The sequence below is a fragment of the Lampris incognitus genome, chromosome 2, assembly GCF_029633865.1.
Source record: "Lampris incognitus isolate fLamInc1 chromosome 2, fLamInc1.hap2, whole genome shotgun sequence".
In the NCBI taxonomy this organism is placed as follows: Eukaryota; Metazoa; Chordata; class Actinopteri; order Lampriformes; family Lampridae; genus Lampris; species Lampris incognitus.
In genome coordinates this window covers 150,203,814-150,218,783 of record NC_079212.1, presented here as the reverse complement: position 1 = coordinate 150,218,783, position 14,970 = coordinate 150,203,814, and the positions used below count along the sequence as shown (strand labels likewise).

General features: G+C 41.5%; 1 protein-coding gene across 2 annotated transcripts in view; it reads right to left on the bottom strand.

Annotated features, from left to right (window-relative positions):
* mkrn2 (makorin, ring finger protein, 2) overlaps positions 1-14,970 on the bottom strand; it is a 78,279-nt gene that overhangs the window by 55,401 nt on the left and 7,908 nt on the right. The window lies entirely within an intron of this gene.

Below are 14,970 nucleotides of genomic sequence, written 5' to 3'. Positions count from 1 at the left end.
TGTTTTGGTAATCTATTAATTATTCTGATGATTAATCAAGTTAGTTGGATTGGAAAAAAGTACTTTGAAGTATTCTATTTAAGATCAACAACTCAAGTTAAGATTCACTCCAGCCCAGAATCTATACCCTGGCTCCCCCTGTTGTCCACTGTAATGTCATATCTCCCTCTTTGTGATGTGCTTTTTATTTCTGGTTCTGTATGGTATTTGCATTAATGTAAGGTTACTTCAGCATAGATGATGACGATGACCAAGCAAATAAAAAGACATATTTATAGGCAGGATGCTGTCTGTTGATGTGCTGTTGTGGGAGGCATGTTGCACCGTGCAGAGCTTACACACCTCAGCACTTCAGAATCACCATCATCTTTATTTGGCCACGTGTGTCTGCACACACATGGAATCTGACTCTGCTTTAGTGGCTCTCTTACATAGAACAACACACAACAATCTTCAGGAATATATAGTACAAGGAATGACAAATGAAACAGGAAGGCAGTAGTGCCATGGTGCAGAGTGCAGAAATAAACCTTTCCGTTGTTTTCACAGACAGGTGAATCAGTTCATCTGGGCACTATGTTTATTAAAAACCGTGGCAGTCAAAATGGCCGCCCGTGGTCGTTCTAGTAGTTTTTAAGTTCCGGTCATTGTATGGGACTGTTTTAACATTTATTTTCGGTCCTTTTTTTACATTTCATGTTTTATAGGTCTTGTTGCCTTTGTTAGATTAGCATTATGTGTTTTCCGTTTTGTTTTTCAGGTGATATTTTTCACTTTTTCAATTCTGCTATTCAAGTTCGACCATGTCTCTGAAGTCTAAACTGTTTAAAAATAGTATTATAGTTGTTAAAATGTTCAATTTTAGTGTCAGTCGTTTCCTAAGAGACTTACGAACATATGCAATGCATTAATATCGCCATTGAGTATTTGTCTTGACAGAATGTAGAGTTTAAAACCTGGCCGCCATTTTGACCGCCCGTGGTCGTTTTAGGTAGGAGTGAAATCCCGCTCGTTCTACAGTTTCAGTGGCCATGTGTACTATTCACAGAGGGTTGGGGAATAGTTGCAATCACAGCATTGTAAGATGGTGACAGCTGTACTCTTAGCCTGCCCCCCTCCCGGTTCAGGGATGGTTGTTCCCTCTTCACATAGATGGCCTCTTTGACTCCCTGTTCAACCCAGCATTCCTCCCTATCAAGGATGGTGTAGACCAGTGTTTCTCAACCCAGTCCTCAAGGACTCCCTATCCTGCAGATTTTCTTCGCAACCCTGAATAGGTTCCTGTTTGTAGTTATTCAACCAATCAGCAATGAATGTCAGAGTTTGCACACCCTGCATAATTAAGTGTTATGAGATGATTGGTGGAGTAAGTACAAGCAGAGCTACATATGCAGGGTTACAATGAAAATCTGCAGGATAGGGGGTCCTTGAGGACTGGTTTGAGAAACACTTGTGTAGACTGTGGAGTCCTGGCCTTTAGATGGTGTAGACTGTGGAGTCCTGGTCTGTAGATGGTGTAGACTGTGGAGTCCTGGTCTGTAGATGGTGCAGATTGTGGAGTCCTGGCCTGACGTGTTAGTTAGATGTCGTGCCATCCTCTTGGCCAGCGTCTGTTTAGTTTCCCCAATGTACAAGTCACAACAATCCTCCTGGCACTTAACAGCTACACTATATTGCTCTGTTTGTGCCGGGGGACCCGATCCTTGGGGTGGACCAATTTTTGACAGATATGTCAAAATGACAGGTTAGTCTTCTTATACTGTGAAATTGCAGTTAGTGATGGGGGACATTTGATTGTTGATGTTTACCGTAAACAAACACATACTGATCAGTACTTAAGGGTTGACTCTCATCATCCAATGGAGCACAACATCTGTCTAAGTGTAAACCAGTGGTGATTCTGTATGTGGCGGGAGTGTCGGAAAAATTGAGACGCATATTTCCCAAACACCGCGTCTCAGTTGCTTTCAAACCCCAAAACACACTGCACCAGAAGTTGGTCCCCCCCAAGGATCAGGTCCCCGACACAAACAGGAATATGGGGGGATGAGGATGTGCACATCCTTGATAGGGAGGAATGCTGGTTTGAACAGGGAGTCAAAGAGGCCATCTATATGAAGAGGAAACGTCCATCCCTGAACCGAGGGGGGGGGGGGGCTGAGAGCACATCTGTCATCATCTTAAAATGCTTTGATTGCAACATTTCCCTATCCTCTGTGAATAGTACACATGGCAATTGTAACTCTAGTTAATGGTCACACCCGTATGTGCATATGAAACTGGCCGTTGGTTTGAGTCGTTATGCTACTGTATTGATTATAAGGGTGGGACACCTGCAGTCACTATATTGTTTATAAGGGTGGGGATACCTGCAGACACTGTATTTTTTATAAGGGTGGGGATACCTGCAGACACTGTATTGTTTATAAGGGTGGGGATACCTGCAGTCACTGTATCGTTTATAAGGGTGGGGACACTTGCAGCCATTGTATTGTGTGTAAGGGTGGGGACATCTGAAGTCACTATATTGTTTATAAGGGTGGGGACACCTGCAGTCACTGTATTGTTTATAAGGGTGGGGACACCTGCAGTCACTGTATTGTTTATAACGGTGGGGACACTTGCAGCCATTGTATTGTGTGTAAGGGTGGGGACACCTGAAGTCACTGTATTGTTTATAAGGGTGGGGACACCGGCAGACACTGTATTGTTTATAAGGGTGGGACACCTGCAGCCATTGTATTGTTTATAAGGGTGGGGACACCTGCAGCCACTGTATTGTTTATAAGGGTGGGGACACCTGCAGCCACTGTATTGTTTATAAGGGTGGGGACACCTGCAGTCACTGTATTGTTTATAAGGGTGGGGACACCTGCAGCCACTGTATTGTTTATAAGGGTGGGGACACCTGCAGCCACTGTATTGTTTATAAGGGTGGGGACACCTGCAGTCACTGTATTGTTTATAAGGGTGGGAATATCTGCAGTCGCTGTATTGTTTATAAGGGTGGGGACACCGGCAGACACAGTATTGTTTATAAGGGTGGGACACCTGCGGTCAGTTGAGATGGAGGAGGTCACTTAGATGATGATGAAATGTTTCTGTGTCCAGATGAACTGATTCAACCTTCTGTGATTTCCTTACCTGTATTATTATGCATGCATCAAGACTTTGTTTTAGTTGACTATCGATATGTCACCATAGTGAAGTGAGCACAGCAGAGCTGGTGTATATATCACTATCGATACGTCACTATAGTGGAGCAAACACAGCAGAGCTGGTGTATATATCACTATCGATACGTCACTATAGTGAAGTGAGCACAGCAGAGCTGGTGTATATATCACTATCGATACGTCACTATAGTGGAGCACACACACGCAGAGCTGGTGTATGTATCACTATCGATATGTCACCATAGTGGAGCAAACACAGCAGAGCTGGTGTATGTATCACTATCGATATGTCACCATAGTGGAGCAAACACAGCAGAGCTGGTGTATGTATCACTATCGATACGTCACTATAGTGAAGTGAGCACAGCAGAGCTGGTGTATATATCACTATCGATACGTCACTATAGTGGAGCACACACACGCAGAGCTGGTGTATGTATCACTATCGATATGTCACCATAGTGGAGCAAACACAGCAGAGCTGGTGTATGTATCACTATCGATATGTCACCATAGTGGAGCAAACACAGCAGAGCTGGTGTATGTATCACTATCGATACGTCACTATAGTGAAGTGAGCACAGCAGAGCTGGTGTATGTATCACTATCGATACGTCACTATAGTGAAGTGAGCACAGCAGAGCTGGTGTATGTATCACTATCGATACGTCACTATAGTGGAGCAAACACAGCAGAGCTGGTGTATGTATCACTATCGATACGTCACTATAGTGAAGTGAGCACAGCAGAGCTGGTGTATGTATCACTATCGATACGTCACTATAGTGGAGCACACACACGCAGAGCTGGTGTATGTATCACTATCGATATGTCACTATAGTATATTAGAGGGACAGCTCAGGTTGGACGGTTTGGAGACAAAGCAAGAGAGACAAGATTGAGATGGTTTGGACATGTGTGGAGAAGAGATGCTGGGTATACTGGGAGAAGGATGCTGAATATGGAGCTGCCAGGGAAGAGGAGAAGAGGAAGGCCAAAGAGGAGGTTTATGGATGTGGTGAGGGAGGACATGCAGGTGGCTGGTGTGACAGAGGAAGATGCAGAGGACAGGAAGAGATGGAAACGGATGATCCGCTGTGGGGACCCCTAACAGGAGCAGCCGAAAGTACTAGTAGTAGTAGTAGTAGTAGTAGTAGTAGTAGTATCGATAAGCAGGCAAACCCGATCCAGCGGTGGAAATTAAATAAAACGCATTTGCCGTTGTTGTCCAGGGTGGCCCACAAATACTTCTGATATGTGCTTCAAGTGCAGCATCTGAGCAAACACCCAGCACAGCAGGAACACAGCCACAACACAACTCCCACCTGAAGCCAGACCAAGTAAAGACGCTGTTTTCTGGGCAAAGAATCCAGGTGATGGTGGTCCACATTAGATGATGGAAGTCCATGTTAGATGATGGAGGTCCACGTTAGATGATTGAGGTCCATGTTATATAACTGAGGTCCACGTTAGATGATGGAGGTCCATGTTAGATGATGGAGGTCCACATTAAATGATTGAGGTTCACATTAGATGACAGAGGTCCACATTAGATGATGGAGGTCCACGTTAGATGATGGAGGTCCACATTAAATGATTGAGGTCCACGTTAGATGATAGAGGTCCATATTAGATGATGGAGGTCCACGTTAGATGATGGAGGTCCAGGTTAGATGATGGAGGTCCACATTAAATGATTGAGGTCCACGTTAGATGATAGAGGTCCACATTAGATGATGGAGGTCCGCGTTAGATGATAGAGGTCCACGTTAGATGTGCCAAACGAAATGATGTACCATTAATTTGCTTTTTCTTATGAGGCTACAAACCAGCCATAAGCCCTACTGGTAGGCTATTTAATTTTTTAATTAATTTATTCCGCCTTTTTGTCTATATAGGCGGGGGCTATTTTTCTATTTTTCATTCAGCCAAAACAGTTGCAAGTGTCTTTAGTATGCCTGGGCTTAGTTTAAACTGTTTTTATTCGATTTTCCATTCGTACTTTTTTTCCCCTGTTAACAGGCAAGCACGGAGCTATACGCGATCAGCCAGTAGGCCTGTTAGACCCACTTATATTGTTTAAGACCACCTTTACCTGAACATGTCACAGGCTGGCCCATAACGGTGTCCATTCTGTTTGTTTGATCTTCATTCTTCACTGAGAACATTTTAGAAAGAAAGCCACTTTATTTTGTCAGTGTATTCACCCGGGGACCAACTCCAGTTCTTCCTTCCATTGCCTTGCTCAGGGGCACAGGCAGGAGTATTAACCGTAATATGCATGTCTTTTTGATGGTGGGAGAAAACCAGAGCACCCGGAGGAAACCCACGCAGACATGGGGAGAACATGCAAACTCCATAGAGAAAGGACCTGGGACGGCCTGGGGTTTGAACCCAGGACCTTCTTGCTGTGAGTCAACAGTGCTAACCAGTGGGCCACCGTGCTGCCCATGCATGTGAATAAAGTTATCTGAAACATAGAAGTTGCAACTATTTGATTGAAGGAAAAAAAATGTATAAAATGAAATTAATTATCACAACAGGGAACTTAACCAACAGAAGAATTATTTGGAGGTAGAAATGAAATAATGGTGTCCGGGTGGTGTAGCGGTCTATTCCGTTGCCTATCAACACAGGGATGGCTGGATCGAATCCCCATGTTACCTCTGGCCTGGTCGGGCGTCCCTACAGACACAACTGGCCATGTCTGTGGGTGGGAAGCCAGATGTGGGTATGTGTCTTGGTTGCCACACCAGCACCTCCTCTGGTGAGTCTGGGTGTCTGTTTGGGGGGGGGGGCTGGGGGGGAGTAGCATAATCCTCCTAACTGCTATGTCCCCCAGGTGAAACTCCTCACTGTCAGGGGAAAAGAAGCGGCTGGTGACTCCATATGTATGGGAGGAGGCATGTGGTAGTGTGCAGCCCTCCCCAGATCAGCAGAGGGGGTTTGAGCAGAGACCAGGATGACTCAGAAGGGTGGGGTAATTGGCCAGATACAATTGGGGAGGACATAAATAAACAGATAAATGAATAAATAAATAATTGGCTGGTCATTTCTCCTCTCTAGGTCTCGTAGCTTACCAGTTGAAAATGAGTCGATGTGGAGCAATGACAATATTGCCATACAAGGTTATTTGGGATGACTTCTTCCAACAACAAAAGCACTTTTAGCTACATGATTTTATTCAGCTGTCAGTCTGCTGCAACCACCTGCACATCTTCCTCATTCAGCCCACTGACATATCGGTACCCGCCGCCGCCGCAACCAGTGTCATCTGCAAGGTCTGCTGAATGTTACGATCACAGTCTACATGTCATCATCACTGTGTTCATTTTATCATCACAGTCTACATGTCATCATCACTGTGTTGATGTTATCATCAAAGTCTACATGTCATTATCACCGTGTTGATGTTATCATCAAAGTCTACATGTCATCATCACTGTGTTGATGTTATCATCACAGTCTACATGTCATCATCACCGTGTTGATGTTATCATCAAAGTCTACATGTCATCATCACTGTGTTGATGTTATTATCACAGTCTACATGTCATCATCACCGTGTTGATGTTATCATCACAGTCTACATGTCATCATCACTGTGTTAATGTTATCATCACAGTCTACACGTCATCAGCACCGTGTTGATGTTATCATCAGTCTACATGTCATCATCACTGTGTTGATGTTATCATCACAGTCTACATGTCATCATCACTGTGTTGATGTTATCATCACAGTCTACACGTCATCAGCACCGTGTTAATGTTATCATCAGTCTACATGTGATCATCACTGTGTTGATGTTATCATCACAGTCTACATGTCATCATCACTGTGTTGATGTTATCATCACAGTCTACACGTCATCAGCACCGTGTTAATGTTATCATCAGTCTACATGTCATCATCACTGTGTTGATGTTATCATCACAGTCTACATGTCATCATCACCGTGTTGATGTTATCATCACAGTCTTCATGTCATCATCACCATGTTGATGTTATCATCACAGTCTACATGTTATCATCACTGTGTTGATGTTATCATCAGTCTACATGTCATCATCACCATGTCAATGTTATCATCACAGTCTACATGTCATCATCACTGTGTTGATGTTATCATCACAGTCTTCATGTCATCATCACCATGTCAATGTTATCATCACAGTCTACATGTCATCATCACTGTGTTGATGTTATCATCACGCTACACGTCATCAGCACCGTGTTGATGTTATCATCACAGTCTACATGTCATCATCACTGTGTTGATGTTATCATCACTGTACATGTCATCATCACCATGTTGATGTTATCATCAGTCTACATGTCATCATCACTGTGTTGATGTTATCATCACAGTCTACGTGTTATCACCACCATTTCAATGTTATCATCACACTCTACTTGTCATCATCACCGTGTTGATGTTATCATCACAGTCTACATGTCATCATCACTGTGTTCATTTTATCATCACAGTCTACATGTCATCATCACTGTGTTCATTTTATCATCACAGTCTACATGTCATCATCACTGTGTTGATGTTATCATCCCTGTACATATCATCATCACCATGTTGATGTTATCATCAGTCTACATGTCATCATCACTGTGTTGATGTTATCATCACTGTACATGTCATCATCACCATGTTGATGTTATCATCAGTCTACATGTCATCATCACTGTGTTGATGTTATAATCACAGTGTACATGTCATCATCACCGTGTTCATGTTATCATCACAGTCTACATGTCATCATCACCGTGTTGATGTTATCATCACAGTGTACATGTTATCACCGTGTTGATGTTGTCATCACAGTCTACATGTCATCATCACCGTGTTCATTTTATCATCACAGTCTACATGTCATCATCACTGTGTTCATTTTATCATCACAGTCTACATGTCATCATCACTGTGTTGATGTTATCATCAAAGTCTACATGTCATTATCACCGTGTTGATGTTATCATCAAAGTCTACATGTCATCATCACTGTGTTGATGTTATCATCACAGTCTACATGTCATCATCACTGTGTTGATGTTATCATCAGTCTACATGTCATCATCACCGTGTTGATGTTATCATCACAGTCTACATGTCATCATCACTGTGTTCATTTTATCATCACAGTCTACATGTCATCATCACTGTGTTGATGTTATCATCACAGTCTACATGTCATTATCACCGTGTTGATGTTATCATCAAAGTCTACATGTCACCATCACTGTGTTGATGTTATCATCACAGTCTACATGTCATCATCATTGTGTTGATGTTATCATCAAAGTCTACATGTCATCATCACTGTGTTCATTTTATCATCACAGTCTACATGTCATCATCACTGTGTTCATTTTATCATCACAGTCTACATGTCATCATCACTGTGTTGATGTTATCATCACAGTCTACATGTCATCATCACCGTGTTGATGTTATCATCACAGTCTACATGTCATCATCACTGTGTTCATTTTATCATCACAGTCTACATGTCATCATCACTGTGTTGATGTTATCATCACAGTCTACATGTCATCATCACCGTGTTGATGTTATCATCAAAGTCTACATGTCATCATCACCGTGTTGATGTTATCATCACAGTCTACATGTCATCATCACCGTGTTGATGTTATCATCACAGTCTACATGTCATCATCACTGTGTTGATGTTATCATCACAGTCTACATGTCATCATCACCGTGTTGATGTTATCATCACAGTCTACATGTCATCATCACCGTGTTGATGTTATCATCAGTCTACATGTCATCATCACTGTGTTGATGTTATCATCACAGTCTACGTGTTATCACCACCATTTCAATGTTATCATCACACTCTACTTGTCATCATCACCGTGTTGATGTTATCATCACAGTCTACATGTCATCATCACTGTGTTCATTTTATCATCACAGTCTACATGTCATCAAAACTGTGTTGATGTTATCATCAAAGTCTACATGTCATTATCACCGTGTTGATGTTATCATCACAGTCTTCATGTCATCATCACCATGTTGATGTTATCATCACAGTCTACATGTTATCACCACCATGTCAATGTTATCATCACAGTCTACATGTCATCATCACCGTGTTGATGTTATCATCACGCTACACGTCATCAGCACCGTGTTGATGTTATCATCAGTCTACATGTCATCATCACTGTGTTGATGTTATCATCACTGTACATGTCATCATCACCATGTTGATGTTATCATCAGTCTACATGTCATCATCACTGTGTTGATGTTATCATCACTGTATATGTCATCATCACCATGTTGATGTTATCATCAGTCTACATGTCATCATCACTGTGTTGATGTTATCATCACAGTCTACATGTCATCATCACTGTGTTGATGTTATCATCACTGTACATGTCATCATCACCATGTTGATGTTATCATCAGTCTACATGTCATCATCACTGTGTTGATGTTATCATCACAGTCTACATGTCATCATCACCGTGTTGATGTTATCATCACAGTGTACATGTTATCACCGTGTTGATGTTGTCATCACAGTCTACATGTCATCATCACCGTGTTGATGTTATCATCACAGTCTACATGTCATCGTCACTGTGTTGATGTTATCATCACAGTCTACATGTCATCACCACCATGTCAATGTTATCATCACAGTCTACATGTCATCATCACCGTGTTGATGTTGTCATCACAGTCTACGTCATCACCACCATGTCAATGTTATCATCACAGTCTACATGTCATCATCACTGTGTTGATTTTATCATCACAGTCTACATGTCATTATCACTGTGTTGATGTTAACATCACAGTCTACATGTCATCACCACCATGTCAATGTTATCATCACACACTACATGTCATCATCACCATGTTGATGTTATCATCAGTCTACATGTCATCATCACTGTGTTCATTTTATCATCACAGTCTACATGTCATCATCACTGTGTTGATGTTATTATCACAGTCTACATGTCATCATCACTGTGTTGATGTTATTATCACAGTCTACATGTCATCATCACCGTGTTGATGTTATCATCACAGTCTACATGTCATCATCACCGTGTTGATGTTATCATCACAGTCTACATGTCATCATCACCATGTTGATGTTATCATCACAGTCTACATGTCATTATCACCGTGTTCATTTTACCATCACAGTCTACATGTCATCATCACTGTGTTAATGTTATCATCACAGTCTACACGTCATCAGCACCGTGTTGATGTTATCATCAGTCTACATGTCATCATCACTGTGTTGATGTTATCATCACAGTCTACATGTCATCATCACTGTGTTGATGTTATCATCACAGTCTACACGTCATCAGCACCGTGTTAATGTTATCATCAGTCTACATGTGATCATCACTGTGTTGATGTTATCATCACAGTCTACATGTCATCATCACTGTGTTGATGTTATCATCACAGTCTACACGTCATCAGCACCGTGTTAATGTTATCATCAGTCTACATGTCATCATCACTGTGTTGATGTTATCATCACTGTACATGTCATCATCACCATGTTGATGTTATCATCAGTCTACATGTCATCATCACTGTGTTGATGTTATCATCACAGTCTATGTGTTATCACCACCATTTCAATGTTATCATCACACTCTACTTGTCATCATCACCGTGTTGATGTTATCATCACAGTCTACATGTCATCATCACTGTGTTCATTTTATCATCACAGTCTACATGTCATCATCACTGTGTTCATTTTATCATCACAGTCTACATGTCATCATCACTGTGTTGATGTTATCATCAAAGTCTACATGTCATCATCACTGTGTTGATGTTATCATCACAGTCTACATGTCATCATCACCGTGTTGATGTTATCATCACAGTCTTCATGTCATCATCACCATGTTGATGTTATCATCACAGTCTACATGTTATCACCACCATGTCAATGTTATCATCACAGTCTACATGTCATCATCACCGTGTTGATGTTATCATCACGCTACACGTCATCAGCACCGTGTTGATGTTATCATCAGTCTACATGTCATCATCACTGTGTTGATGTTATCATCACTGTACATGTCATCATCACCATGTTGATGTTATCATCAGTCTACATGTCATCATCACTGTGTTGATGTTATCATCACAGTCTACGTGTTATCACCACCATTTCAATGTTATCATCACACTCTACTTGTCATCATCACCGTGTTGATGTTATCATCACAGTCTACATGTCATCATCACTGTGTTCATTTTATCATCACAGTCTACATGTCATCATCACTGTGTTGATGTTATCATCAGTCTACATGTCATCATCACTGTGTTGATGTTATCATCACTGTACATGTCATCATCACCATGTTGATGTTATCATCAGTCTACATGTCATCATCACTGTGTTGATGTTATCATCACAGTCTACGTGTTATCACCACCATTTCAATGTTATCATCACACTCTACTTGTCATCATCACCGTGTTGATGTTATCATCACAGTCTACATGTCATCATCACTGTGTTCATTTTATCATCACAGTCTACATGTCATCATCACTGTGTTGATGTTATCATCCCTGTACATATCATCATCACCATGTTGATGTTATCATCAGTCTACATGTCATCATCACTGTGTTGATGTTATCATCACTGTACATGTCATCATCACCATGTTGATGTTATCATCAGTCTACATGTCATCATCACTGTGTTGATGTTATCATCACAGTGTACATGTCATCATCACCGTGTTCATTTTATCATCACAGTCTACATGTCATCATCACCGTGTTGATGTTATCATCACAGTGTACATGTTATCACCGTGTTGATGTTGTCATCACAGTCTACATGTCATCATCACCGTGTTCATTTTATCATCACAGTCTACATGTCATCATCACCATGTTGATGTTATCATCAGTCTACATGTCATCATCACCGTGTTGATGTTATCATCACAGTCTACATGTCATCATCACCGTGTTGATGTTATCATCACAGTCTACATGTCATCATCACCGTGTTGATGTTATCATCACAGTCTACATGTCATCGTCACTGTGTTGATGTTATCATCACAGTCTACATGTCATCACCACCATGTCAATGTTATCATCACAGTCTACATGTCATCATCACCGTGTTGATGTTGTCATCACAGTCTACATGTCATCACCACCATGTCAATGTTATCATCACAGTCTACATGTCATTATCACTGTGTTGATGTTAACATCACAGTCTACATGTCATCACCACCATGTCAATGTTATCAGCACACACTACATGTCATCATCACCGTGTTGATGTTGTCATCACAGTCTACATGTAATCATCACCGTGTTGATGTTGTCATCACAGTCTACATGTCATCACCACCATGTCAATGTTATCATCACAGTCTACATGTCATCATCACTGTGTTGATGTTATCATCACAGTCTACATGTCATCACCACCATGCCAATGTTATCATCACACACTACATGTCATCACCGCCATGTCTATGTTGTCATCACAGTCTACATGTCATCACCACCATGTCAATGTTGTCATCACAGTCTACATGTCATCATCACCATGTCAATGTTATCATCACAGTCTACATGTCATCATCACCGTGTTGATGTTATCATCACACTACACGTCATCAGCACCGTGTTGATGTTATCATCACTGTACATGTCATCATCACCATGTGAATGTTATCATCACAGTCTACATGTCATCATCACCGTGTTGATGTTATCATCACAGTCTACATGTCATCATCACTGTGTTGATGTTATCATCAGTCTACATGTCATCATCACCATGTCAATGTTATCATCACAGTCTACATGTCATCATCACCGTGTTGATGTTATCATCACACTACACGTCATCAGCACCGTGTTGATGTTATCATCACTGTACATGTCATCATCACCATGTGAATGTTATCATCACAGTCTACATGTCATCATCACCGTGTTGATGTTATCATCACAGTCTACATGTCATCATCACCGTGTTGATGTTATCATCAGTCTACATGTCATCATCACCGTGTTGATGTTATCATCACAGTCTACATGTCATCATCACCGTGTTGATGTTATCATCACAGTCTACATGTCATCATCACCGTGTCAATGTTATCATCACACTACACGTCATCAGCACCGTGTTGATGTTATCATCACTGTACATGTCATCATCACCACGTTGATGTTATCATCAGTCTACATGTCATCATCACCGCGTTGATGTTATCATCACAGTCAACATGTCATCATCACCGTGTTGATGTTATCATCACAGTCTACATGTCATCATCACCGTGTTGATGTTATCATCACAGTCAACATGTCATCATCACTGTGTTGATGTTATCATCACAGTCTACATGTCATCATCACCGTGTCAATGTTATCATCACAGTCTACATGTCATCATCACCGTGTTGATGTTATCATCACAGTCTAACTTTTTTGTCTGTTTTAACTCAGTTTGTTCAATTGTCCTTTACACATCTCTAAGATTTGTGTGTCAGTCTGTACACTGTCTGTCTCTGATCCCCATCACACATGAACTCATGTCACACTATGATAAATAAGATGTGTGTGTCTGTCTGTACACTGTCTGTCTCTGATCCCCATCACACATGAACTCATGTCACACTGTGATAGATAAGATGTGTGTGTCTGTCTGTACACTGTCTGTCTCTGATCCACATCACATAGTAACTCATGTCACACTGTGATAGATAAGATGTGTGTGCGTCTGTCTGTACACTGTCTGTCTCTGATCCACATCACATAGTAACTCATGTCACACTGTGATAGATAAGATGTGTGTGTGTCAGTCTGTACACTGTCTGTCTCTGATCCCCATCACATAGTAACTCATGTCACACTGTGATGGATAAGATGTGTGTGTCAGTCTGTACACTGTCTGTCTCTGATCCCCATCACATAGTAACTCATGTCACACTGTGATGGATAAGATGTGTGTGTGTCAGTCTGTACACTGTCTGTCTCTGATCCCCATCACATAGTAACTCATGTCACACTGTGATAGATAAGATGTGTGTGTGTCAGTCTGTACACTGTCTGTCTCTGATCCACATCACACATGAACTCATGTCACACTGTGATAGATAAGCTGTGTGTGTGTCTGTCTGTACACTGTCTGTCTCTGATCCACATCACATAGTAACTCATGTCACACTGTGATGGATAAGATGTGTGTGTGTCAGTCTGTACACTGTCTGTCTCTGATCCACATCACATAGTAACTCATGTCACACTGTGATAGATAAGCTGTGTGTGTGTCTGTCTGTACACTGTCTGTCTCTGATCCACATCACATAGTAACTCATGTCACACTGTGATAGATAAGATGTGTGTGTGTCTGTCTGTACACTGTCTGTCTCTGATCCACATCACATAGTAACTCATGTCACACTGTGATAGATAAGATGTGTGTGTGTCTGTCTGTACACTGTCTGTCTCTGATCCCCATCACATAGTAACTCATGTCACACTGTGATGGATAAGATGTGTGTGTGTCAGTCTGTACACTGTCTGTCTCTGATCCACATCACATAGTAACTCATGTCACACTGTGATAGATAAGATGTGTGTGTGTCAGTCTGTACACTGTCTGTCTCTGATCCACATCACATAGTAACTCATGTCACACTGTGATGGATAAGATGTGTGTGTCTGTCTGTACACTGTCTGTCTCTGATCCAC